The 27993-nt window shown below is 41.9% G+C and overlaps 2 long non-coding RNA genes across 4 annotated transcripts in view; one reads left to right on the forward strand and one right to left on the reverse strand.

Moving 5' to 3' along the window:
* Positions 1 to 4830: 4830 nt before the first annotated feature.
* Positions 4831 to 27993, reverse strand: part of LOC137230285 (uncharacterized) — a 40909-nt gene continuing 17746 nt past the window's right edge. Inside the window, exons 4-8 of the long non-coding RNA XR_010946077.1 lie at positions 21146 to 21295; positions 16908 to 17009; positions 12139 to 12371; positions 9930 to 10020; positions 4831 to 5059 (exon numbers count right to left, since the gene is read on the reverse strand). This is a non-coding gene — a long non-coding RNA (uncharacterized lncRNA). The remainder of the gene's footprint in view (positions 5060 to 9929; positions 10021 to 12138; positions 12372 to 16907; positions 17010 to 21145; positions 21296 to 27993) is intronic.
* Positions 13176 to 26584, forward strand: LOC137230284 (uncharacterized). Of its 3 annotated transcripts, XR_010946075.1 has the most exons (4): positions 13176 to 13367; positions 16780 to 16971; positions 21860 to 21985; positions 22189 to 26584. It is a non-coding gene; the product is annotated as an uncharacterized lncRNA (long non-coding RNA). The 3 variants fall into 3 exon arrangements; XR_010946074.1 differs by lacking the exons at positions 21860 to 21985; positions 22189 to 26584 and adding an exon at positions 18077 to 18793; XR_010946076.1 differs by lacking the exons at positions 13176 to 13367; positions 21860 to 21985; positions 22189 to 26584 and adding exons at positions 13912 to 14005; positions 18077 to 18793.

A 27993-nucleotide genomic window follows, 5' to 3' on the forward strand; every position in this document is an offset into this window, starting at 1 on the left:
CGCCGTAGCCACAGCCCAAATCCCACGGGGGCAAGTGATGAGGCTTCCGATATGCCAGGTATCGGACATTCCACAGGTAGGTCCTATTCTTTTCCTCATTCTCAGAAGAGGAAACTGAGACACAGGAAAGGTAAAGTGCTTTACGAAAGGTCGCAGAGCTAGGAGACGGCTGAAGATCAAACCTGCCTTATCCAACTCCTGAGTCGAAGCATTTATCCTTGTGAAAGTATTGCCTATAATGGGACTTCAGAAAAGAAAAAAAAAAGCAACCATTTGTGGATGGGAGGGAGGGAGAAACAATAGCAGGGAAGATTTTATATACACACTCCCTTCTTTTTATGGAAATAGGGAGACAGCTAATCTGGCCATAGATTTTTTAAAACTCTTAAAAATGTTTTCTAATGACTTAAGGAGACAGAATTACAGACAATCCCCTACCCCCAGTACTCAAATATACTGTATATTTAAAAGCACATGTTGCTTATTATTCCAGGGAAAGCCCAGTGGATATTGAGGCTACCGACGCACCACGCCACAGCTCTAGGAAGGCTGAGGATCAATTATTGAGTGTAATTCTTTACATGGTCTATGATTCTTCTCAGCTTGGATTTTTTTAAGAGGTCAAAACATGGCTTTCTCTGAAACAAAGCTCAGATGTTTTGGGTAAAGTTATAGACAGATGACATTTAGAGAAGGAAGCGGAGCTAATACAGCCATGGGTTCAGCTGGTCTACCCAGGGTCAGAGTGGATGAGAATTAATATTTGGGATGAACTTATTTTCAAGCCCCTTGTCCTACTGGGAGTGTGGGGTAATGTCATGCATGTGACGTGCCAGCTGTCCGCAGATCTAAGCAAACCTGGAGATCTGGTTCCAGGTAAATGATCTCCAGGGAGGCAAGGGGTAGCTTTTTACACAGATAATAAAGGCCACTAAAATGACACGGTTCCTCTCATTAGAGTTCTTTCGGCTCTATCTCACCAGTGTCACACCTTGTGCTCACTATCTGATTTCACCAGAAGGTTCTCTGAGTGAATTTGGAGCTTCTGAGTCATGATTGAGACCCCGTTGGTTGCTTTCATTCTCTGCCCTTGGGCTCTCCTGTCCAAGTTTTCTCAAACTTGATGTCTGCCCTACTTTAGATGAGATGGCAATGGGGTATCTGACACACTTCCCGTGGAGACGGTACCTCTGCTTGGTAAATCACAAATAGGAATCCACTATCCATACTTTTCTACTAGTGGAAGAAAAAGAAACGGAACCATCAGAAAATGCTTAAAAGGTCTAAGATATGCAAAGAGGAAGAGCTATGTAGTGTTGTGACAGAAGAGATAGTAATTGTTTCCGTTATGTGACTCTGTGCAAGCCATTACACTGTAAGGTCAGTCCCAAGGGGAACTACCATTTGATAAAGCCCAGTCCAGACAGACAAAAAGTAATTTACAAGTTCTTAACTGGAGAATTTTAGAAAATAAAAGGATTCTGATTTGTAAAATCTCACACACACCCAACATGTCTTATGATCACTTTTTTTCCAGTCTCCGTACACCACACACTGTCTAACACCCTCTTCCGGAAATTTCCTGGCAACATTCATTATGATAATTTGTTAGGCACATATTCACTCACTTCCTCCTCCTCTCATTGGGGAGGAGACTTCCCGCCTCACTGATGATGGCCTGGGCCACGTGCCTTGCTTTTGCCAGTGGAATATTAGCAGATGTAACCAGAGCAGAGGCCTTAAATTTGCTTGTGAGTTTTGTTGACCTCGTTTGCTCTTGTGATCTAGCATGAGAACACACCTGGGTATTTTCTGCTCCTTCCATGCAGGCCCCAGATCAAGCATACCTGGGGCAGAGCTGAACCCATTCACAGCCTGGAGCTAAGCCCAGTCAGCCCACAGCCTGAAGCAGAACCTCCCAGCTGAGCCCTGCCACCACCAGCCTACTTGTAGCCAAAACCAGATCCATGTGCATGAGCGTTAGCCCCTGGGGGGTTGGGTGGTCTGTCCCTGGTCCATGTGTCTCTTTGTATGTTTTTCTCTCATTTGTACTAATTCTAATTCACAAAAGCCCAAAAGAATGGTGGCCCCCTTTCAGAGGAGAAGGAAGGGAAAGAAATATGTTAGAGCAAAGTCAGAATCTTCATTAAGGCACAGAAGGAAGAAAAAAGGCCGGAACTATTCATGTGTTGATAGTTTTTGAATTGTGAATAACACCCATGATAATAGTTACCATTTATTTGTTCTGTGACAGGCACAGTGTTAAACAGTTTTTTATAAGCAGTTTATAAACCTGAACATATTTAATCCACTCAATATCCCAAGAAGTCAGAATAACTATCACAGTTTGATAGAAAGAAAACTGATGCTTAGAGAGGTTACATATCTTGTTAGGAGGTGCCAGAGTTGGAATTAAAACTCAGAAAATCTCAATAATTACTGAGCAACCTAGACAGTGAACCAGTGTTAAAATGAAATACCATTCTTTAATGCAACAAATTGGCAAAGATTAGAAACACTCTAATACTGAATATTGGCAAGAGAGCAGCATCTCATAAAATACAGGTGAGAATGTAAATTGGTGCTAACACTGGAAAGCAACCTGGCAATATTTATCAAGAACCTGAACATTTGCATACCCTTTGAACGAGCAATCCCACTTCTCTGATTATATTCTAAATGACTGATCAGAGATGCAGCCGAAGATGCGTGTACAAGACTGTTCTTCGAGGCGTTGCTTATCACAGTGAAAAATTGGAATCAACTGAAATGTAAAATAGTTGCAGAACGGTTAAGTAGCTGGTATTGCTACAGGCTGGAACCAGATGCAGCCATTAAAAATCATAATTTTGTGATGTGAGGAAAAGTTTGTGCTATGGTCTGAATGTTTGTGTCACCTTAAAATTCAAAAGTTGAAATCCTAACCCCCAAGACAATGGTATTATGAGGTGGGGTCTTTAGGAGGTGATTAGGTCATGAGGGTGGAGTCCTCATGGATAGGATTGGTTCCCTTATAAAAGAGGTTCCAAGAGAGCTCCCTCGCATCTTCCTACATGTGAGCATACAGTAAAAGGATGCCACCTATGAATCAGGAGCTGGGTTCTCACCAGACAACTAGTCTGCAGGCATACTGATCTTGAACTTCCCAGCTTCCAGAACAGTGAGAAAGAAATTTCTGTTGTTTATAAACCACCCAGTCTCAGGTATTTTGTTACAAGCAGCCCAAATATCGACCAAGACAGTTTGCAATACACTCTAAATGGAAAAAATATATATATATATAAAACTGAATACATAATGTGACTCCAGTTTGGAGAGTATGCGTATGTGTTTGTGTGTAAGATAATACACTAGCGAGTAATCATGCGTTATTGCTGCATGGTAATTATCATTTTCTGTTGGATTTTTTTGTATTTTCTAAACATTTTTATATTTCTCACATTTTGTAGAATAGCAAATATTACTTTCGTTCCTAGAGAAACATATTTAAAATGATTATTTGAAAAACCAGCAACTATTTTCCCTGTGGAATATGAGGACAGGAGTCTCTATCTGTTTTGTTCACTGATGTATGCCCAGAGTAGCATCTGGCTCCTCATATGTGCTCAGTAAATATTTGTTGAGTGACTGAAAGGTACACCCTGCAGCATGTGCAGATCCAGTGTGTATGTTGCGTTTATCTATGGACTCAGAACCAGCCACCCACAAAACAACAATCATTTTAATAGGCTCACGCATTCCGTGGAGAACTGCTCAGACAAGACACAGTGGGATGACTTCTCTCTCTCTCTCCATGATATCTGGGGCCTTAGCTAAGAAGATGTGACTAACTGGAGGTGATTTCAGATGCTAAGAGCAGGAAGCATCTGGAAGCTTCTTTCTTCACAGGTCTGGTGCCTGAATTCCCATTCAGGCTGTTAACTGAAGCAACTACACACACACTGTGTCTCCACCCAGCTTGGGCTTCCACAGTGGATTCTGCATGAGCAGAATGAACCTTTATTACACTAAGCCACTAATACTTGGGGATTTATTATCATAGCAGAGTCTACCTTAGCCTGGACTAATACGATTTCCAAATACGGAGCTATGTCGTGTAATGAGAGGTACCTGAATTTACTTTGTCTTCTGGTCTTGGTCAGCCTGGAGACCCAGCCTGAGGAATGTCTTCCTGTTCCATCACGGGCAATCTGGAAAGCTGGCTTTCCGCTCAGTGCGGCACTTGAGACATACACGACTCGGATGAGGGTGCCTGCCCTGCCATTTACGAGCCACATGCGTGGCCCTGGATACGTTACAGAATCCTTCTGATCCTGTTTCTCATTTGCAAAATGAGAATGATGCTTACAGCACCTGTCTCAGGATTGTTGCGAGAATTGAATGGGATGAGGTATCTTTTATAAGGCACTTGACAGAGCATTAGCACTTATTCAATGTTAGTTGTTGAATTCATTCTGTTAGTGTACGGTGTCCATAATCTCCTGATCTGAAGGCTAGGATGGTGTCAGCTATGCACAATTTAAAAAAAAAAGAAGTCATCATATCCACAGAGGATTTAGCATCTTTTGGATGTGATTAGGGTTAAGGGACAAGAGATAAAAGGAGGTGTTGAACTGCTAAAGCCATAGATAAGAATGGAGGAGAAAGACCTGCTCTTTTGATATATTAAATACCTACTTATTTATATATACTGCCTGGTACCACAGGAGAACAGAACAGAGAAGGCAGATTTCATGCTGTCTCATAATTTGGGGAAAAAAAAGACACTAAAACAGGGATGGGGCTATAAAATAGAAGCAGAAAGTAGCTCAAAAAAAACCTTACCACGGGAAGCTTCCTGCAGACTTTGGCTGAGTGCTAAGCTCTCTAGCAGACTGTGCAAAAGGGCCTTGTGGGGCTGCCCAATACAGCTTTTCACCGGCCGGTCACGCCTTTCCCAAGGGAAGGCTGGAAGGTGTGCAGCTGGCAAAGGTAACTGAGTGACTGCTTGGGTGTCGTGCCCAGCACTGTGCCATGTGGGCTGGGTCACCCCAGACGTCCAAGATACAGCTGCCAGGCCCTGTGGGGGGGAAAAAAAAGAAAAGAGAAGCATGCAATTTTTGTGTTCATCACCATCACTCAAATTCGGAGGAGAAAATGTCTAAAAAAATTCTCTCTGGCTTGCATTTTTTCAGGCCGTTTAATTTTTTATTGTTGAGCACGAACAATGAAACAGAGTGGTTTCCTGTTTCTCTGCCCCCACTCCACTGCTGAGGAATTTGGGTTTAAACTGCCGGAGAGGAACATTTACATTCTATAAATTAACTTCACTAAAGATGCTTAAGCGTTTACGAAAACATTGCCATTTTATACTCAGCTCTATAAAAATCTTAAAGAAAAAAAAGAAAAAATCCCAAACTGCAATGGGAAGCTAAGCTGGCAGAGACCACTCTGCTCAGTGCAAACATGCCAACAGCTTTACAAATGAGGAATCTGCAACTGGGATTAAGAGCCTGCAGATCATTTATCAGTGACAAAACAAAGATCCTTAGCCTCTGTACTCCAGTGCGTGGAGACTCCCACAGGCTAAGAAATGCACCTCAGAAACAATAGACAGGGTTAACTAATTACACCCACGTTAATGCTGGCAGCAGGGAACACTACTGCGCCCCGTCTTGGGTGCCCCAGACAGGTATTTTGATGTAAAGCAGAGTTTGGCTTCGGGGAGTCCTGGGTTTAAATCCTGGTTTACCTGCTAACCAGCTAGTGACCCTGGACAGTGGACTTAATCACTCACAGGCTTGGTTTCCTTCTCTGAAAACAAAGGACAATCATAACAAATTCCCTTTGTGTCTTCACTTCTGGACAAACAGAATAAAGCAAACAAAACTGCAGAGGTGTTCCACTGTGTATATGTTCAAATAAATGTGTTTGGACACCATTCCCCTTCCATCACAAAAAAGAGAGTGTGCCAAAGAAAGAAAATGAGAAACTCTGGTTCATTTCCCCCTTTACCTCTTTGCCGTATTTTTTGGACTACACCTGGGCCTTCTCTGGCGCTAGGGAGAAGAGGTCACAGCTAAAATAAAAGAGAGACTAAAGAAATTAAATTTGGCTTGTGATTCTGAAGGTGATGGTTTAAGAATCATTTTGACTCTTGACTTTAGAGAATTTTCCCCTTAAGTGCTTACTTTAAAATCTGTGACCTCCCCATCCTGTAGTCCCCTAACCCCTAAACATACAGACCGATCTCACTGCTCCCTTAATGGAGGGGCAGTAGCCCAGCAGAACATACACTGGTGTTCACTGACTTGGAGACGCAGACCCTGTTTTGTAGCCTAACTTCTTTGGACAGCAGATTCCAGACCCCTACAAAGAGGGAATTGGAGCTGACACAGAAACTCGTGTTCACTAAAACTTAATGAAACATACTAAGTGTTTCTAGTTTTTTCCACCTAATTGACATCTTTTCTGTCCATCAAAATTAGGTGGTCACCCCAATGGATCAGCATCGTCTCTGAAGCTATATCCTGAGCAGCACTTAGAAGAGAATTTCCAAGGATGAATCCCGTATTTAATAATCATCACTACCACCAACATGCTATCACTATTTGCAGTTTTACCTTTACTATGACACATCTATTTTCTTTACAAACTCAGTGGACAATGGCTTAGCAGAGTGGCATTCTTAGTTCCAACGCCTGCTTAGTGATGTTCTAGGCCAGCGCTTCCCAGTAGAACTTTCTAGGATTCTGTAAGTCTTTTCTACCTGTGCTGTCCAGAATGGTTAACTACTAGCCATATATGGCAATAGCACTTGACAGGTGCCTGAGGAACTGAATTTTAAATTGAATTAAATATAACTGTCATGTGGGGCTATTTGCTACTTTAATGGACAGCACAGCCCTAGACACGACCCACTTAGGACTTGTGCTGTCCAGTGGAAATATAATGAGAACCACATATGTAACTTAAATTCTTCTAGTAGCCACACTAGAAGAAAAAAAAAGAAAAAAGAAAGAGATAAAATTAATTTCAATAATATATTTTATTTTTATTGACTATTCAAAATACTATCATTTCGGGACTTCCCTGGCAGTCCAGTGGTTAAGACTTCACTTTCTAATGCAGGAGGTGCGGATTTGATCCTTGGTTTGGGAGCTAGGATCCCACATGCCTTGTAGCCAAACGACCAAAACATAAAACAGAAACAATATTGTAACAAATTCAATAAAGACTTAAAAAAAAAAAGGTTCACATCAAACAATTCTTTAAAAAATAATACTATCGTTTCAACATATAATCAGTAAAATGTTAACTAAATATTTACACTCTTTTGTTTCATACTAAACCTTAAAAATTCAGTGTAAATTCGGTATAAATTTTATAATTACAACATATCTCAATTTGGGCTAGCCATATATATATATATTTTTTTTGGTACGCGGGCCTCTCACTGTTGTGGCCTCTCCCGTTGTGGAGCACAGGCTCTGGACGCGCAGGCTCAGTGGCCATGGCTCACGGGCCCAGCCGCTCTGCGGCATGTGGGATCTTCCCAGACCGGGGCACGAACCCGTGTCCCCTGCATAGGCAGGCGGACTCTCAACCACTGCGCCACCAGGGAAGCCCTGGGCTAGCCATATTTCAAGAGTTCAACAGCCACATGTGGCTAGTGGCTACCATATTGGACAAAACAATGCAGATATTGGCGACTCTGAGGCTAACTTTTCTATCTGTAACATGGGCGTGTTTACAGCAACTATAACCAAAAATATTCTTGTGTTTAACTAGGGATGTTAAAGAATTTTCAACACAAAGTGTTAAACATAAACACCGAACTTGCCATATTTATTTTTACCAAAGTATGCATAGTAATGCAAAATATTTGGTGTTTCCTCTCCTTTCTAAAGATGTTTCTTGTTCTTTTGCTTTATAGTAAATAAATTAATTTCACTGACATGTCAATATTTACTGCTAATTATACAAGAACAATTCTACCATTTGAAGAAATGGAACGTTATTGTGTATCATAGAATTCATAAGCTCAGTGCCTAATAATGTCCATATCAATAATTTCCATTAGGGCTTCCCTGGTGGCACAGTGGTTGAGAGTCTGCCTGCCAATGCAGGGGACACGGGTTTGTGCCCCGGTCCGGGAGGATCCCACATGCCGCGGAGGGGCTGGGCCCGTGAGCCACGGCCGCTGGGCCTGTGCGTCCAGAGCCTGTGCTCTGCAGCCGGAAAGGCCACAACAGTGAGAGGCCTGCATACCGCCAAAAAAAAAAAAAAAAAAATTTCCATTAGTGTAATGGGACACAGTAGAAGCTGCTCCAGGAATAAAAATGTGTAATGAAAAAAGCAATCATTGAGAATCATTTAGCAGCAAAGTAGATAACCAATAAGCCAATGACCTGATCAATGGGTATTAGGTACATTAAATGCAGAAGATGATTCAGAAGTGTCCATTAGCAGAAATTCTAACAAATAAATTACAAAATAATAATCAATACAGGTAGCTGACAATGTAACCTGTAACAGTGGATCCGGAAGCAATTTCAAAGATTTGCATTGCTCACACTTGAATGCCTTTTCAAGTTGTACATTGCAAGCTACACTTCCTCTCCCCATCTTAAGCCCCCTCTTTAATGCTTTTTCTAAATTAGCTTGTTGTGTCATCCTTACCATGTAGTAATGAAAAATGGATAAAGACAGTCATGTGGATTTTCTGTCTCTTCAGAACACACCTTACTGAAACATACTCAATATATGCTAATGACTCTGGAGGCAAAAGCTATGGTGGTACAGCCTTTGCTTTTGAAGGCAGAGGGAACTTGAGAGGGAGGTAGCATGAGGGGTGGACTGGGGGGACCAGTTATAAACACTGGATGGATGCCTTTTAAACTTGGACAGGAAAATCATTTTGCTATGATTGTCCAGAATGTCAGCCTGGCTCCTCACTGTGTTCTTGGAGGGACAGTAGTCTTGAGCAGGATCTTATTTCGCTGCCCAGGGACTGAACTTAGACGCCAGTCCAGCAGGGGCTAGAGGCTAGAAGCAAAATTCCCTGATTCTTACCCCGTTTGAAAGCAAAAATGTTTCAAGGAGGAAAAAAACACAAACCAGATACAAAGTTTATTATTAGAGACACAGCACAACATATGGGAGAGCACACAGGGAAGCAGTTTATTTATTTAAGTCAGAAGCAGGGCAGAAATACACACCCAGAGTGGAGTGTGGGCTCCTGAATGAGGAGTGCAGTAAAGAGGTGATTTAAATCACTTATACAGGACAGTCCTTCCGGGTCTCTCTTTACATTTGGCAGATTTTCTTGTTTCTTTTTTTTTACACCTGACTGGTCCTAGGACCCTCCCCAAGATGCGTGTGCAACTTTTTGCTAAGATGGATCCCACCACAGAGGCCTGTGGGTGCACGTCCACAGGTATTATGGGGTGCCCTCCCTTTTAGACGCCCAAGAGCCTTCCCGCGCATGTGCAGACAGGGAAGTTTTCCCTGACTTAAGGAGTGGGCCCCTTATCTATTTACTTGAGCAGAGCTCAGCTTCTGACACTAGCTTTGCCCTTGGAGTGTCTGAGTGAGCACGGAGTTTCAATTTTACTCCACTGGACAAACATCAGCTGTCCAGACCAAGAGCCCATCTATCTCCTACCTCAACTGCAGAAAGGGAAGCAAAATACAATTCCTGTGGCCTTGTACTCTGCCAGACTGATCGGAATCATTCCTTCCACTTTACAACAGTTTATGTAGTTTGATTTTGTATGTCCGATAAGCATTTACACATTACAAAGTTAGCTGACTGGGAGAAGACAGGATACTGATACAGCTATTACATATTATTTAACTGGTACAATGCTTTCGTTTGTTTCTCTGGCAGAGCAAGATTTTGCTTTGCTTAGGAAAACAAGCAGGAGTGGGCTATGAGCCATACTCACTTGTGAAAGACTTGCCCTGCCTTCAAGGAGCTTGAGCCCAGGATAAGGCAGGCATCCCATGTCTTTTCTCTCTTCACTCTTCACCAAGTGGCTGGAAAGGAAGCAGAGGGCTGTCGTTTACCGAACACTTACTTTGTATCAGGCATCATGCTAAGTACAGATTACTAATCACTGCTAGAGATGAGAAAAGTGCATCATTTTGAACACAGAGGGGAGAAAACCCTCTGCCCACCCCAATAGCAAAATCCGAGAAGCCCAAGATTCCAGGAGAAAATGTCAGCAGGGCCCTTTGATATTTTTTGTACATAACGAGGAAGTTAACCTAAAAGTGGTAAGGTGGGGCTGTTGTTTGCCCTTTTTAATGCTAAAGAGATAGTACTGGTGTTACTGGGTGCCAGGATTAAGCCACTTCAAGTGAGATCAGTAAAATCTAGAAACACCATCCTTTCAAAGCAGCAAATAGTATCAGGTGTCAAGAGGTACAATCTGAATACTTCTTTGGGGTAATTTCTGGAAAAGGGAAAGAACCCTTTAGTTATGCATGTAAAAGTAAACAACACATCCACTGTTTTAAGAGAAACTATGAGATAATTATTACTATAAAGGTGATGTTAAAGTATAATATTTTTAAACTCATGACTCATACAAATATAAAATGAACACATGTCAAAGATTTTATTCGACTCATTCATTAATTAAGGAACCAGTAAGATGATACAATGAGTTCAAGGGAGAATTCAAAAAGCAGATACATACATGTAGAGGTTGATATAAATCTGTTTAATAGATGCAAAACTGGCTCTACGGAGGGTGGTAGGGGCAATTTTCAAAATCTATTTGCATGTTGCGGTAGGAAGAATTTTGAGCTGTCTGCCCCCTGGTGTATACATCCTATATAATCCCCTCCCCTTGAGTATGGGCAGGACTGTGAATATGACGGCTTTCTTCTCATGATTAGGTTACATTAGATGACAAAGGTGAAGTGAAGGGATTTTTGCAGGTGTAATTAAAACTTTGGGACTCTGATTTAATCAAAAAGGAGATTAGCCTGAGTGGGTCTGATCTAATCAAGTGAACCCTTAAAAGATACCAGACCCTTCCTGAAGGAAGAGATTTGAAGCATGAAGATTCTGCTGGCCTTTGAGAGGCAAACTGCCAAGCAGTGGAGGGCACATGACAGGAAATGACAGGCAGCCTCTAGAATCTGAGAACTGACAGCCAGCAAGAAAGCAGGACCGCAGATGTGTAACTGCAAGATGAATTCTGGCAGCCACCAGGAACCTAGGAAGAGGAACCCAAGCCCCAGAAGAGACCAGGTCACGACCTTGATGTCAGCCTGCTGTGACCTTGGGCAGAAGACCCAGCTAACACGCCTGGACTCCTGACCCACAGAAAATACAAGATAATAAATTTATGTTACAGCAAGTTGTCAAATTTGTGGTAGTCTGCTACGGAGCAAGAGAAACCTCTTACATATGTCTACAGAAAAGAATTATTTGCATTGGTACTGATCAGCTACCACTTACAAAGCTGTAAGACAGCTCAAGGCAATGAAAGGTACAGAGACCCCACAGAATCAAATAACCTGGAAGATAACACCTTGATTTTTATTGCCGGTACCCAGTAATCCATTTGGTCCCTACTATGAGAAATGTTTCATTTGGTAAATTGCCTGTTTCACAGGCAATATTGCTTGATTTTGTTTTTTATTTGAAGAAAACCTTTCTTCCCTCCTGAAGAGATTTAGACTACACTTTAATTTGTTTTTCTGGGCATATGAGGGGGTGAGGAGTGGCTAGCTACTGGGAATTACAGAGTGGAGACCCAAGAAGGCTGCAGAAAGCACCAGCAGGTCTGAGCTCCCTCACGCACTAGTCATGGCTGAGAAAACGGAACTGGGCAAAACCCAACCTGGGCTGTGAGGCTGATATTCTGTGTGAAGTAAAAGTCAAGGCTGATTCCATCCAGTCACATCCATTTATTCACTCAATAAACAAATCCAGTGCCGACCTGATTCTAGACAGAGGTGCACTGGTGAACAAACACCAGTCAAGTCCCCAGTCTCACGGGGTTTACATTCCAGAGGAGGGAAAATAACTCAGATTTGGGGATCTATACTGAAAAGTTCCAGAATTTGAGAACTATACTGATAGTTGACCATTGTGTTCAGCCACGAAGAAACTTCTGAGGTTAAAGGTTGAGCTCATACCTCTGTGGGAAGAGTTTCAGAGAAAGTTCAGTCGTTAATCATCCTGGTAAGAGTCAGATCCAAGTACAGAGAATGAGGCGAGGATACTGGGTTCTTAGACCGGCCTGAGGCTGGACACACAGGCGCCCACTCTGACAACGGCGCCCAGACTCCCAGAGAAATGCAGACTTAATAAGGAATTGCCCTCGTGCTGAGGTCAGCCCTTGGCTGCCACACAGAGGTTGCCCTGTGCCCTGCATAAAGAAATATAGAAAATACAATAATAAATTAATGTTCTGTTAAGCTGCCACATTTATTTCTGTGGTTAGTCATAACGACAGCTAATACATACAAATACTTACACTGAGCTGGTCTTTTTCCTAAGTATTTTACATATAATAACTTATTTAATAGTCACAATAACCCAATGTGGTAGATACTATTATTATTCCCATGTTACAGATGAGGAAATTGAGGGAGAAAAGGGCTGAGTGATTTCTCCAAAGTCCCATAGCTAGTGAGTATGAGAGCTACGATTCACACCCATACAGTCTGGCACCAGGACCCTAGTTCCTAACCCTCACTAGGCACCATCTTTGCAATAAGGGTTCTCTTCGGCATGGACAGGAGTAGTTCTGCCTTGTCCTTCTATTACCCCAACACTTCAGTATTCTCAATAGCTGTAGTCCATCTTCAGCTGTACTGCAGGAGAAGAAGGAATTTTTATATTTTCTTCTGGCCACAGTGTGGGGGGGCTGCTGATCGTACACCAAGTAAAACCAAGAGTTACTTTACCATTCTGGCAAACCTGTCACCTGTTAAAAAAATGCTTCTTTCCTCATCCCTGAGCCGCATTTCTACTTTGTTTTTGAAGAAATGAAGTTTCTCCTCCGGGTATTCTGTCTTAGAAATATATACGGCTCATCTCCCCACTAGGATTCACAAGCTCTGTGATGGCGAATCCCTTGCAGCTGCCCACAAACAATAAGTAATACAAAGGATGACTGAGGGTTTCAAGCTTCCTGTTTACAGCCTCCATCCAATGGGGAGCTCTCGGGAGAAATGTAAGGCTGGCAACAAATTAACAAGGGTTCAGTTATTTTACAAGTGAGAACAATGGTTCCTCTGACCACTTTTGATTTATTCCATCTCTGGTTTCCATGGAGCGTCATAAAAGGATCTATGTGTGCGTCAAGAGAGTGGAGAAAGAGAAGTGGCCCGGAGCTAACAGGGGAAGAAGCATCCGCCTGGTGAGTCTCCTCGGAAAGAGAATATCTCCAACACTTATCCAGTATCCAGTGCCTGTGCCGCGGGCTACTTTGCCGGGGTAATGACAATCAGATCAGGCAACACAGCTCTCATTCCAGCAGCCTTTTACTTCCCACGAGATCTTTGCCCCAGGGTTCTGCTCCCTTTTTAGGCTTATTCTTGTCTCCAACTTCCCCCTTCTATTGCCCCTTTTATCGCCACTAGTTGGAAAAGCTGTATAAGAAGTTAGACGTGCCTGCCGAGCTCCTCTTGGAGGAAACAGTTAAAGAATTTTCTGGAGCTGACTTGGGAAGTTAGGGGCACCAGTGGCGGGTATCTGTGGCTTTCTGGACACTCAGAATCCACTCCTTCTTTTGACAACTTCACCAGCCCCTTCCCTTTTCAATCAAGTGATTCTAGAAGGATTAGACCCTGGGGTCAGGAATAGAGCATGTGATTTAGGCCTAAGCCAATCAAAGCATTGTATTTCCTTGGCTGCCAATGACTGGCTCATTGATAATCATATGACTTAATTAGCGCCAATTAGAGAGGCAACGAGACTTTCCCTGGGAATTCTGGGAAGGAGATTCTCGGTCTATCCTCGCTGGGCTTGAATGAGAGGTGTGAGATTGAACACCTGGTAAGCATCTTCCTCCCTGTAGCGAGCGCATGTCTGGAAATACTATCAACTCAGGAAAAGAAGGAGACGCTGGACCTTGAGGACAGTGCTGGAGCCCCGGAATCAGTCTATCTCTGAAGCAAGTTCTGTTTCCAGCCTCTCGATTACGTGATTCAGTAAATTTTATTTGGGCTCCTACTGTGTCGGGCTGGATTTTGTTGGTTGCAGCTGAAAGAGTTGTCTCTCTCCCACTAGGGGAAGTAGAGAGGAGGCGCCAAGAATGAGAGCTGCGAGGCGGGGAGTGGGGGCAGATCACAGCCCTTCAGCCGGGAAAGAAATTCTCACCTGAGGGTATTTGTCCCTTCACATTTATCATGAGAAGGCAGAAGCTGCAAAATATGTTTGTAGAGCCATTAACCTTTCCATTCCTTTCCATGTAACACTTGATGTTTCTATGGGCAAAAAATCTGTCCAGTTTATTATTCAAGTGATTGCTGGACCTGCTTTAAAGTGAAGGCAGATATGGGTTGAATTCTCAAAAAGTCATCCATGTCGTTTCGTTGGTCACCATACCTTTTAAGTGTTTATGTTACCATCTCAATTACACCATCTTTTTAGCTCAGGGATGGTATACAAAGATGTTTGGCCAGGGGGACCCAGAATCACCTGAATCCTGTCTTGGCCTATCGACCCCATTCTCTGCAGTGCCCCATGCAGGCAATAAGAAGCACTTTATTTTTAGAGAGAGCTTTGGTCCCAAGCCCTAGTGCAAAGTCAGGAAGCAAGGATGGAACTCATGTTCTTTCTCCTCATTGTTCAATCCCAATTCTCAGATATTCTCAGTTTGGATAGTCTCTGGCACTTGTTGACATGTGTTGAATCAGGTGTTTTGTCGTTGTGGTTTGGTTTGGTTTTGATTTTTGGTTTTTGACATACATCAGAGAAGGAAAAGAGCATTGTGTCACCTTTGCCCAGAATATTTGCCCAGTTTCTGCCCAATTCCTATGTCAACAAAATTCAACTGAGTAAAGTTTAAAGATCTTACTGGCTTTAGTCAGGCATTCAGGAATTGGTCAGCATCCAATCTAGCAGCTGGAAAGGTGCTCCAATGTACTATACCAGGCAAGAGATTTTCTATAGACCAAAGTGAGCAGGGGCAAGGAAGTTATACTGGGCATTTACCGATTGGTTAAAGCAGGGTTGCTTTCCTTACATGGAGCAAAAGGAAGCCTCGGAGAAGGTAACTTGTGTCAGGTAACTTGTGTTGAGCGGGAAAGCCCTGATTGGTTGACCTCAGTCTTCCTTTTCTGGGAGAACGGAGCCTCGAAACTCAGTTAAGTTTTGGTTCGCTGACGTGGGGCTTAGCATGAGCGACTCAATCTTGGGCTTCATCTGGCTACTTTAACACCTGTCAGGCCGAGTCAAGAACTCTGAATCTGCTTCCAGGTGGAAAGGATGAATGTGAGTCCAAGCAGAGAGAAAGTAGAGGGGTGGGGAGAGGGGAATGTAGGGCTGCCCTGCCATCCTGGCTGCAAGGAAGAGCTAGAAAAAGAGCCTACTATGTTACATGTGCTGGAACCTTATTCCCACTGAAATGTCACCTTTAGAAAATGTGAGCCGATGACTGTCTTGGAACCAATCAGATAGATACTTTCCTTATCAGAGGAGAAGAAAGCAGGAGGTAAAAAGAGAATTTCTGAAAACTTGTTCTTAATAGTTACCATTATTGTATTAGTTAGGACAATGCTGGTTACAATAGCAAATCATCTCCAGAATTTCAGCGGCCTAACATAATAAAAGTTTATTTCTTGTTCATATAACAATCTAAAGTGGATACTTCTCACTGACAGACTGCTTTCCTACACTTAGTGATTTAAGAACCCACGTTCTTTCCATCGTAAGGCTCCACTTTAAGGCAACAGTTTTCAACTTTTCACTGCACTTTTTAATTACCTGATGAGCTTCAAAAATGCTGATACATGCGCCCCCCACCCCAGAAGACTCTGATTTTATTGGTTTAAATAGCCGCTTGGGCATCAAAATGTTTAAAATACCTCTCAGAGGAGTATAAAGTGCAATCAGGATTGCACTAGGGTGTTGCTCTAGGGCAATGGTTTCCAATGCATGGTCCCCAGACTGGCAGCATCAGCAACATTTGGGACTTATAAGACTTGCATATTCTCAGATCCCAACCAGGTCTGCTGAATAAGAACTCTAAGGATGGGGCCCAGCAGTCTGTGTTTTAACAGCCTTCCAGTTGATCCTGATGCATGTTCAAGTTTGAGAATCACTGCCCTTCAGCCCCAAAGTTCTCTGCATCCAGGTGGAAGGGAAGAGAGGGAGCTAGAAGGAACACTCCTGCTTCTTCACTGCCTCCCAGTCTCTTGAGCCCAGCTCAAAGCAGAGAGGACTTGGAAATAGGACTAACTGGGCAGCCTGTGTCTGCCACAATCATACACTCTTATCTGCACTGTCCCTGAATTCCACACCGATTCAGGACTGAAGGAAAATGAAAGGCAATTCTAAGTTCTAGGTGTAACACAGATGGCCAGGGCTCCCAGGTACTAGGAGTGTGAGACTAAACAAAAATTTGTAGGAAGACACAGGTAAAGTATGTATGTTGATGTAGCGTAGAATGGGTTCATTTACATAGAAAAATTAACACAAAAATTGCACAAAGTTATAAGCAAATTTATATCATGCCTTGTAATAGTAATTTTTCACTTAAGTAATTTTCTTAAGTTTTCGTTCTGACTGGATCTCTCACCTTCTACCCACTTCCTTTCCCTCAACAGCTCAATAGCAGCTCTGAGGCAGAGATGGAAGATTGTGGATCTGCTGGGACGAGGTTATCTCAGAAGCCAAACCAGAAAGAATATCCCAACCCAGGACTCCACTATGCGATAATGGAGGGAACAGAGACCTTAAAGTCAGGCAGTTTGACGTTCATGTCCTTGCTTTGCCACTTCTTTCCTGTGTAGCCTCAGGTGAGATATAACCTCTCTGGGCTTCAGTTTCATTTTCTCTGAAAGACATAAAAAGTCCTGGCTTGTAGAATTATTGGAACGACCATAGGAAATAACAGGTAAAAGTACTTTAAAAATCGTAGCTGTTTTAATCCCCATTTTGGTGACCTTGTAAAGACAGAAAGAAATCAGGCCCTTCTTATCCTTGACAAGCCACATACAGGAGAAACAGATAAGATGCTTTGATTGTCTGAGGGTGGCTGAGTACAGCCCATTCTTATTAAAGGTACTTATAGTGAGAAACCATTCAGGTCAGGCCTGCCTTTCCAGTCTGCCTCGTTGGCAAGGTGGTGGCCCCGGGCTCGGTCTCTTATGTGTTCCTTGTGGTTTCTATCTGCTCTGGCTTTGGTGGTTTGTTTCATTCATACTAGATGCCAAGGGGACGATACGGTCCAGGGAGCTGAGGAACAGACTGGATATCTGGGGACTTTGTGACAGTTCAAAGAGTGACTCAGCCAGTGGTACAGAGAAAAGAGAACACATCATCCATTTGAGGGCAGAGGCAACTCTGGCCATCTGAACGCTTGAAATTTATACTAGCCTCTTGAAACTAAATGCTGATTTGCGCTCCATGATTCTTTAGAGCTCAAGTGTCCAAGGAGGGTTTAGGGAAGGGACTTACAATTTTGTGTGTCTAAAATAAAATGGATAGATTCTAGATGCTTTCAATTACACGTCTCAGAGTCCGTTCAGAGCTCATAACAATACAATGACAAATGTAATAAACTCGTATCCGTATAGTGCTTTCCAATTTACAGACCACTTCATACACTGCAAGAAAGCTGATTCTATCTCCTGGGGGCACGTACGTTATCACACTTACGTGTCTTTCGTGGCATGGAATACAAACCCACTCAGGGAACCAGTTGCATGTGTGAGAGTCAGACGGCATCGCTGTGCCTTTCTAAGTACTGCAGCCCTGAATCAAAGTAGTGTTTTTCTCCCCAGTCTTGCCTGAAGCTGAGGCTTGGCAATCAAGTCTCGCTGCCAGGTTTACAACGTGGTTGGGATGGTGTGAGCGCTACAGAATTCACGTGAAAGGTAATCCACATTCCCTCTCTTGCAGCTGCCCTTAAATTTACAAGGAAACATTCCTTCTAGGAGTCTCTGGATATTGGACTAAGATTGTCACACGCCATTAACACAGTTCAATTCTGCAACCTCACTGATTGGAAAACCTGATTCAATATTGCAAGCTTGTTTTTGGCAACTGCACCAGCATCTTGCAAAAATATATTAGAGTTGCCACTGCCAGATGGTCTGAGATGGGCCCAGGGAGGCTGTTGACAGATATCTTGAGATGGATCTTATTCCATTGACATATCTGAAGACTGTCCCGTGGGAAATGTCTTCACGGGCCTGGAGGCTGACAGAACAAGACAGAAACCCTTCAAGAGAATTGCCAATAAAGAGACTGAAAATGGGCACTACCTTCTGGAGGTAATTTGGCAATATGTATTGAGCCTTAAAACATTCATACCCTTTGGGCTTCCCTGGTGGTGCAGTGGTTAAGAATCCGCCTGCCCATGTGGGGGACACGGGTTTGATCCCTGGTCTGGGAAGATCCCACATGCCGCGGAGCAACTAAGCCCGTGCGCCACAGCTACTGAGCCTGCGCTCTAGAGCCCATGAGCCACAGCTGCTGAAGCCCGCACGCCCAGAGCCCGTGCTCCGCAACGCGGGAGGCCACTGCAGTGGGAGGCCCGCGCACCGCAACGAAGAGTAGCCCCCGCTCAACACAGCTGGAGAAGAGCCCACACGCAGCAACAAAAACCCAACGCAGCCAAAAATAAATAAATAAATAAATTTATTTAAAAAAAAATTCATACCCTTTGACCCTGTATTTGTCTTCTCAAGTTTTAGCTGAAAGTGCTGCTGAGACGTGTGCACAAAGATTTGTGTATAGAGACTTTCACGGCAGCATTAAACATACAGAAAATCTGCTTATCCAAAACAATTTAACCCCTCCCTCTTTCTATAGCATAAATACCTCTGTAGGCTTGAAATAAGGGATATAAAACTAACCCCTGGATTGCACCAATTTAGCAGATTTCTTTTTGAAATCTACTGACTGTTCTTTAAGAACATCTAATTTAAATGTAACTCAATCCACTGGAGAGACGGAATAAGGGATTTTAAAAAAAAAAACAGTGGGTGGAAAATCTCTTAAGCATTAGGAAGCAGCAACAGTAGTAAAAATATTTCTGTGATGGATGCAAATATGAAATTGAGGATGACAGTACCACACGAGAGACTGTGGCTAAGACACTGACTTCATGTCCGTGATGACAGTGACCTCAAAGGAAATTTAGGAAAGTATGAAAATTCAGTATTTAAAACCCAAAATCAGAACTGATTCAGAAAACAAATCTACTGCCTTCTAAAAACAATGCCAACCTGCAGTTGTTTTAATGAGACCTGCCTCACACAATTCAAATCAAAATGTTACTTTCATCAGAGAATTATTTGCATTCTTCCATAAAATAGCACAGGAAATATGTTATGAAATTACTTGCCAAGGTCAAGAAAACTCATAATCTCGACAAGAGGGGGGAGAAAAAGAATAATCGTGCCTCTGTCTACACTGGTAGCTCTCAACTGGGGGGCATTTTGCCCCTTGGGGAACATTTGGCAATGTCTGAAGGCATGTTTGGTTGTCACAACTGGGGGGAGTGCCGTCGGGAGAATGCTATTGGCATCTAGTGGGTAGAGGCCAGAAATGCTGCTAAACATCCTACAGTGCAAAGCACTGTATGGCCCAAGATGTCAGTAGTGCCAACGTTGAGAAACCCTGGTCTAGATAGTGACAAATGATCTGGGAAGAAACGACCAAATACAGAGCCCCTACGTTCCGTTCTCTATTGGGGGTGGGGGGTTGACAGCGGGGGAAGGGCTAAGGGAGGGACTCGCTTCTCCTCCAGTTCCACCTGTGCAGGGCCTGAGGCCAAGGGAAGGATGGCTCCCAACTCCTGACGGCTGAGGCCTCAGTGCATCTTCCATTAGGACTAAACGAAAATATTTAAATCCGGTAAAATCTTGACTTTACTGGAATTTGTATAGGCAAAGCCCCCAGTTTTGCAGACTTTTTTTCTTCTTCTACAAGGAAAAAGGAGCAAAATACATGGAAGAAGCTTATTCAAGGAACTTCAAAAACATGGCCTGGGGTCAAGTACAAATTCTACCCAATCTCCTGTTTTGTTTTCTGGACAATGGGAATTGGGGTCCAGAATGTTTACCCTGAGGTCCAGGCTAACCCTCGACTATCAGAGAAGCATTAAATCACATTCACAGTGAGCTGTGCTTCTTAGAGCAGGAAACGCAACTCACACCTTTCAGTAAGATTTCAACATCAAGCTTGATGGGAAAAGGATTTTCTGGGTAACTCTGGGATAACCTGGAATCTCCCATCCCCTGGACATTTTGACGCATTGGAGTTTTCCTGTGGTTTACATTCCCCAAGATGTTCTTGACACTGGCAAGATTTACAGGAAAAGCTACTGACAGTGTTACAAACTCCAATCCAAATCTTCCCTTTCTACCTTTTATGTCTGTAATGTTGGAATGCATCAAAATAAGCATGTGACATTTCTCCATAATGAAGAAAACCAAGTCAGCTGCTTTGTTTTTTAAATCTAAATAAAACTAAGAAAACAGTCACTAGGTTGAGAAAAGTTAACTGGCCTACAGAACAGCAGCAGGAGAGGATAAATATTTGGTTCCGATTTGCAGCATATTCCAGATGGGCAGCTTTTCGTGTCTGTGACAATTTTGAGTCTGGAAGGTTTGATCTAAACATCTGCATGATTGTCTTGCTAGGAACAAGCCACACTGAAATGTATAGTTTTGCCTGATTCTCCCTAATCTCATTCTGACAGCTTCCCATACAAGCTGGGAACAGCGGGGACTAACTCTTCTCCAACATTATTGCTAATTGGCAGCAGCAAGACAGCCTGTGAGTTCCAGTATGTGAAAGATAGGGGAAAACAAAAACAAAGCCCAGCTCTAAAACTCCAATCAGCTTTAATTAGTCAAGAAAAATCAACAGCTTAAGAATGTACACCTACTGTGATAGCCAGAACCACATGGTTACAAAGTGTTTCTAGGTCCAGGTAAGGCTCCTGCACCTGTCACTTACCTTCTCTGGCTTTTGGGTTTTCCGCCTTTATAAGGTGCTAAAAGTTCTTGTCCTCTGTTTCTCCCAGATGTGGGAATGATTAATTTAGAAAAATGCAGAAATATCTTAATAGACCTGGTGCTAGGCGGTCATCCTCCCTGTGTCTCTTTCCTGGAATATACAAATGATTTGATATTAGGATGGTAAATACTCATAATAACCAGAGTCAAAAGTCCATTAATCAGAATCTACCTAATGGGACATCCAATCAAGGCACATTTTTTTTTCCTCCTGTATGACAGCATGAAATAGTGAAAACATCATTAGCTGTGGTTCTCCTCACATCAGGGTTTAAAATCTTCCTCCCCTTAGCAAAATCAATCAGCTTCTCTGAACCTCTGTTTCCTCATTTGTAGAATGGTTTTACAGTGATTGCGGCAGCGTATGTGGTGAGGATGGAGTAAACAATGCGTGGAGAGCAGACTGCTGGAGCTCAGTGTGTGTGAGTCCCATTACCTGCCTCTCCGGCCCACAGCACTGCAGGCACCACTCGCACTTGACTGTCGTCCTTCCTGCGAAGTGTTTTGTTTGAATACTTCCTTAGGGAAAAGAATTAAAGCTTTAGAAACTGAACCAATAGTTAGGATGGACTTCAAACGAAGGAAACTTTTGTAGCAACTTCTGGAGTGAACTTATGACAGGTATGACTCATTTTCTTCTGTTTTCTGCACACAGAGCTCTGACTAATGAGAACTGGAAGTCCTTAAGGATGACCCTAAAAGGCCACAGAATCCTCAGTCACCCCGGAAAAGGGACGCTGTGCTCTCATGTATGGGTTAGGACTCTTCGGCTGCAAGGAACGTAAGCTACTTCAAGCTAGCTTGGATCTGGATTTGGGTGTGTGTGTGTGGGGGGGTGGATTTCAAGGGGACTTACAGGGCCAAAATGTGTGACTATGTCTCTCTGTATATCTATTTCATTTTTACCGTCCCAAACATCAGCTTTTCACATCCCGAATGACACACAGACAGCTGCCCGACAATTCTGGAAATTTTGTGTTACAGGCCCAACCATTTGAAGAAACTGATGCAATCAGATGGTGCCCCCATTCCAGATTCCCAGGGAAGAGAAGCTGATTGGTCCAGCTGGTGTCCACTGTATACACTTCAGCTCCAATCATCTATGGCCAAGGAGGCAACAGCCCATTGTACAGACATGGAGGCTGAGGTTTACTCCTGCCCTCCTGAGGATGGGGATAAAGAAGGAGGTCTCAAAGGGTAGGAGAAGAGGAGTGTCACCGTGTAGAGGCACCAAGATGTCATTCCACTTTACATAGTAGAGAAAAAAGGGGATTAATGTTTCAGAATAATTTTCAATAACCAAGGTCACAATCTAAAAGGTTTTCTGCATATACCACAATTAAGCCAAAAATTCAACTTAGTTAAACATATTCTGCTCTGCATTCCAATTGTTGCAGACACAGATGGTTGCCCACCTAACAGCCTGTTCCCCTTTCTGCTTAACTGGCAGGATCCCACATATATTTGGGTGTCCATTCCTCCCTCATATCAGTCATAGAAAGCTTGCCCTATCCCTGTGTTTAGAAGTAAATTAGTCTAATGGTTGCATTGTGATCCCTTTTGGCTTAGACATGGGCATATGACACAATTGTGACCAATAAAACATGATGATGAATCTTCTGAGAGGCCTTCTGCAAAGATATTTTTCTCACTGATAAAAAGAAACTCACAGGAACACTTCCTATCCATCTAACACTTTAGTATCTGGATGTGAGGCCTGGAACTGTGGCAGCCATCTTATGACCATAAGGGGACCTAGCAGGAAGACAAGAGAGCAGAAATATGGAAAGAACTTGGGCCTTTGATGAACCATTTGAGCAAATGAGTTAACCCACCTGGGACTGTTTTACCTCTGGCATTCTGTTTTATTTTATTTATTTATTTTAAAAATGGAAGTATAATTAACATATAACATTATATTAGTTGCAGGTGTGCAAAGTAATGGTTTGTTGTTTGTTTATATTGTAAAATGACATCACAGTGAGTGTAGTTAAAATCTGTCACCATACATAGTTTAAAATTGTTTGCTTTTGATGAGAGCTTTTAAGATCTACTCCCTTACTGACTGTCAAATATGCAGTTCACTATTATTAACTGTAGTCACCATGTTGTACATTACACACTAGATTGTTGTTACTTGATAAAAGAAGTATTGTTTAAATCAGTTATTTTTACTTTTTTGTTACTTGCAATCCCAAACATCCTAATTGATGCACTTCGTAATTAATAGAAATCACAAAGCCACAAATAAGACATACTTTAATAAAAGCTGACAATAGCTGGAGAATAATTCCGAAAATGCTTAGAAGAAGGTGTCCCTTAGGCAATATTGAAATAGATAGCCAAGAGATCACGAATCATTTCTAATACTCCCAGAGCCTTACCAAGACACAGCATTTTGCAGGCAGACCATTATTTTTTTATATTTATAAAAAGCAACTCAAAGAAATTATTTGTTTAGAGTAGCTTTTTTATGCTTCAAAGTCTTTGCTCCTGTAGATGTGGAGTTGGACAAGTTTAAAGTGGTTTCATTGTGCATTCTGCTTGCTCGAGTTTGATAGGCCGTGTTCACATGACAGGTCTATCCCTGCAGCGGATGTCTGGGATGCTTTGATGTGGGTTGCATTCGGACAGCCTAATACTAGGGGAAAATGTGCTGAAATCGAACAAGATTGCTTTCTGCCCAGCTGTTCTCTGAAGGCTCAGACATTTTTAGCACTGAGCTAAGAAGCTTGTATTTGTTTTGACGGTCTTGGCAGGGAGAACAATGGTTGATTATCCCAGCACTTTACTAACAAATAAGACTGCCTCCAGCAGAGATAAAATATGGGTCTTGGCTTGATTGCATTTCATGTCCCAGGAAATTATTTTCTTTTCATTCTGATGCCCTTTCATTATGCAATGTACCTTTTGCTTTCTTTATCCTTGCCCCACGTGGTAACCCATGGCTTTCGCTCAGAGAAGGCTGATTCCCAAAATCACCATGGCAGGGTGGTTTGATTAGCATATAAAACATGTATTTTCACTTCTCTAATTTCTTAGAAACTAATTTTTTTGTTTGTTTTTGGTTCTCCAGATTTGTATGGTTAGTTTCTTCTCTAATTTTCTGTCTGCTTGCTTTTGGCATTTGTTTACGTTGCTGAGACTGTTTCAGCATAGAGAAGTCTCGGATTTTACATCACACCTACATTTAAAAGGTCTATCCCAGGTGTTTTCTTCACCCATACAGAGAAGTGCTTTACCCACAACAATTGTGTTTTCTTCAAAACAAAGGGACTTTTAAATAGTTTCATGAAAACATTACTATTTTTCCTTTATTATTTTCTTTCCAAAAGGTTTTAAGAATTAAATATTTTGTAAGTGTAACATATGCAGATAAGGGTACGGCTCAATGTATTTTCATGAAGTGAACCCACAGACGTAACCATTGTCCCCTCAGGCCCACCCAGTCATCACCTCCCCACTCTATCACTGCCTGCCTCTCTCCAAAGGTAACAACTGTGCTGATGTCTGTCATCACAGAGGAATTTTCCCTCTTTTTGCTCAATATTATGTTTGTTTGATTCAATTATGTTATCATGTATAGTGGTGATTTCTCCATTTTTACTGCTGCATACTATTCCATTGTGTGAATATGATGCAATTTATGTTGATGGACATTTGGTTTGCATCTCTTTGGAGCTATTACAAGTAGTACTGTTATCACATTTTTGTGGCTGTCTTTGGATGAATATATACACATATAGTTTTAGTTCTGTATACTGAGGGGCAGAATTACTGGGGGACAAAGCACAAATATCTTTACCTTTGGTGGACTGTCCCAATTTACACTCCCATCAAAGGGATGTGAAAATCCAGTATTAATTCAAATCCTTGCCTGCACTTGGAATTATTGGCCTTTTAATTATAGCAATTCTATTAAGTGTGTAGCGGCATCTCATTGTGGTTTTATTTTGCATATTCATGATGACTAATGAAATTACACAACTTTTATCTTTATTGGCCAAGTCAGATATTCTCTTCTATGAAGTAACCTTGCACAATTTTTGTCCTTTTTCTAATGTGATATATATATATATATATATATTTGTTATTAATTTGTAAGACTTCTTTATTATAGAAATGAATTCTTTGTTGGATAAGTATATTGTAAATACATTCTCCCATTCTGTAGATTGCCTTTTTACAGTCTCATGGAATCTTTTGATAAGTAGAAATGATGAATGTTTTTAAACTTTTTAATTTGAAATAATGTTAAACTTACAAAAACTTTGGACTTGCAAAAATAATAGAGTTCCTGTGTACTCCTCATCCAGCTTTCCCTAAGAGTAACACATTCCACATTACATAATGATAGTGCAATTACTGAAGCCAGAAAATTAATATTGTCACAATACTATTAACTAATCCAGAGACCTTAATCTCATTTTGCTAATGGTCCACTACTATCCTTTTTACAGTTCAGGATCCAATCCAGGATTCCCACGTTGCCTTAAATTGACATGTCTCCTTGGTCTCTTCCAAGCTGTGGCAATTCCTCAGTCTTTCTTTGTCTTTTATCACCTTGACACTTTTGAAGAGTAATTTTGTAGAATGTCCCCCAATTGGGTTTGTCTGATGTTTTCTTATGATTATCAACACTATTTTAAGCATTAGTAACTATAAACATGATATCTTTAAGAAGTTTTGGTTTATTTTTTTTTTTTGCCACCCTATTTAGCATTCTGTTTTGAATTTTGATAAATATTTACAGTCATGAAACCACTACCGCGATCAACATATAAAACAGTGTCATCAACCCCCTAAAATTCCCTCATGTGCCTTTGTAGTCAGCTTATTCTCCCCAATCCCAACCCCTGACAACTACCTATTTGTTTTTAATCCCTGTAGTTTTGTTTTTTCAGAATGCCATATAAATAGCATCATACAACATGGAGCCTTTTGAGTCGGCCTTTCTTCACTTAGCATAATGTATCTGAGATACATTCATGTTGGTATATCAGTAATTTGCTCCTTTTCATTGCTGAGTAGTATTCCATTGTGTGGATGTACCACAATTTGTTTATCTATTCACCAGTTGGTGGACATTTGAGTTGTTTCCAGTTCTAGCTATTACTAATAAAGTCACCATAAAAATTTGTGTCTAAGTCTTTGTGTGAGCACAAGCTTTAATTTCTCTCAGATGAATACTAGGCATGGAACTACTGGGTCATATGGTAAGAGTATGTTTAACTGTATGAATAAGTAATTGCCAACCAGGTTTTCAAAGTGGCTGTGCCAGTCTGCATCACCACCAGTGACACATGAGAATTCTGGTTTCTCCACATCCTTGGCAGCACTTGAGATTGTCAATTTTTTGCATTAGTTGAGATTATGTATTGGGCTGGGGGGGGGGGTGGGCAAGGATACCATGGATGTGATGTTGTGCTTCTCAGTGCATCAGATCAGAAGGCACATAGAGTAATATATCTTATTATGTCCAGGTTGACTTTGATCAATTGATTAAGGTGGTGTGTGCCAGGATTCTCCAAAGTAAAGTTACTGTTTTTCCCTTTGTCAATAATAAGTATCCCCTGGGAAGACACTTTGAGACTATGCAAACACCCTGTTTCTCATTAGACTTTCACCCACTAATTTTAGCATCCCTTGATGATTCTTGCCTGCAATAATTATTACTATGTTGTTTGCCTGGTAGTAATTTTCTACTTCTATAATTCCTTCCAAATTTATAAACTGGAAGTTCTGCTGTGGGGAAGGGCTGTCCTTTTGCTCCCGTTTATTTATTCAATTGTATTAATATGGATTCATAGGTACTTATTTTATTCTTTGGGTTATATTCCTTTTTTTCATATTTATTTTATTCCTCAAATTGCCCCAGATTTTGTGCTCTTGTACCTTTTCTTTTTTTAAAAAATTAATTAATTAATTTTTGTCTGCGTTGTGTTGCTGTGCACAGGCTTTCTCTAGTTGCGGCGAGCGGGGGCTACTCTTCACTGCAGTGCGCAGGCTTCTCACTGCAGTGGCTTCTCTTGTTGCAGAGCACAAGCTCTATGTGCTTGGGCTTCAGTAGTTGTGGCACGTGGGCTCATTAGTTGTGGCTTACGGGTTCTAGAGCACAGGCTCAGTAGTTGTGGCACACAGGCTTAGTTGCTCTGCGGCATGTGGGATCTTCCTGGACCAGGGATTGAACCCGTGTTGCCTGCATTGGCAGGCAGATTCTTAATCACTGAGCCACCAGGGAAGTCCTGGCTCTTGTGCCTTTTCAACGTCACCCACCTATTTTTTTTTTTCCCTTTGCAGTTCCTTCCTTTCTGGTTCCATATGATGCTCCATGCTCACCTTGTACTTTCCCTGTCCAAACCCTAGACTCAATCATTTTTCCAAGGATCCCTGGTTCCTTGAATTATAGGTTGGTATTTAGAACCAAGATCTTGGCACTAGGTGTGCTCATTGCTACTGGGGTGTCATTGCTTCTAGGCCCTTTCAACAGAAGGGAATAAGAAGTATATGTAGGTAGGTATACATCACACACACACACATCTGTGTATATGTGTGTGTGTATATTAAAAGCCATGAATTCATGCTGATACTATAGATTCTATCCAACACCACAGGGCTCATTTGACTCTTCCCATTTCTCTAATTTTTATCTTCTTTCTCTGATAGTGAAAAACCCAGGTGTCATGACCTACAATGTATTTACTTATTTGTTCAAATGTCATACACGCATAAATTAGTTTCAGAATTCCTAACCCATACCCTTTACGAGGAACACTAGAGTACAGTATT

The sequence above is a fragment of the Pseudorca crassidens genome, chromosome 9 (assembly GCF_039906515.1).
Source record: "Pseudorca crassidens isolate mPseCra1 chromosome 9, mPseCra1.hap1, whole genome shotgun sequence".
Classification (NCBI taxonomy): domain Eukaryota; kingdom Metazoa; phylum Chordata; class Mammalia; order Artiodactyla; family Delphinidae; genus Pseudorca; species Pseudorca crassidens.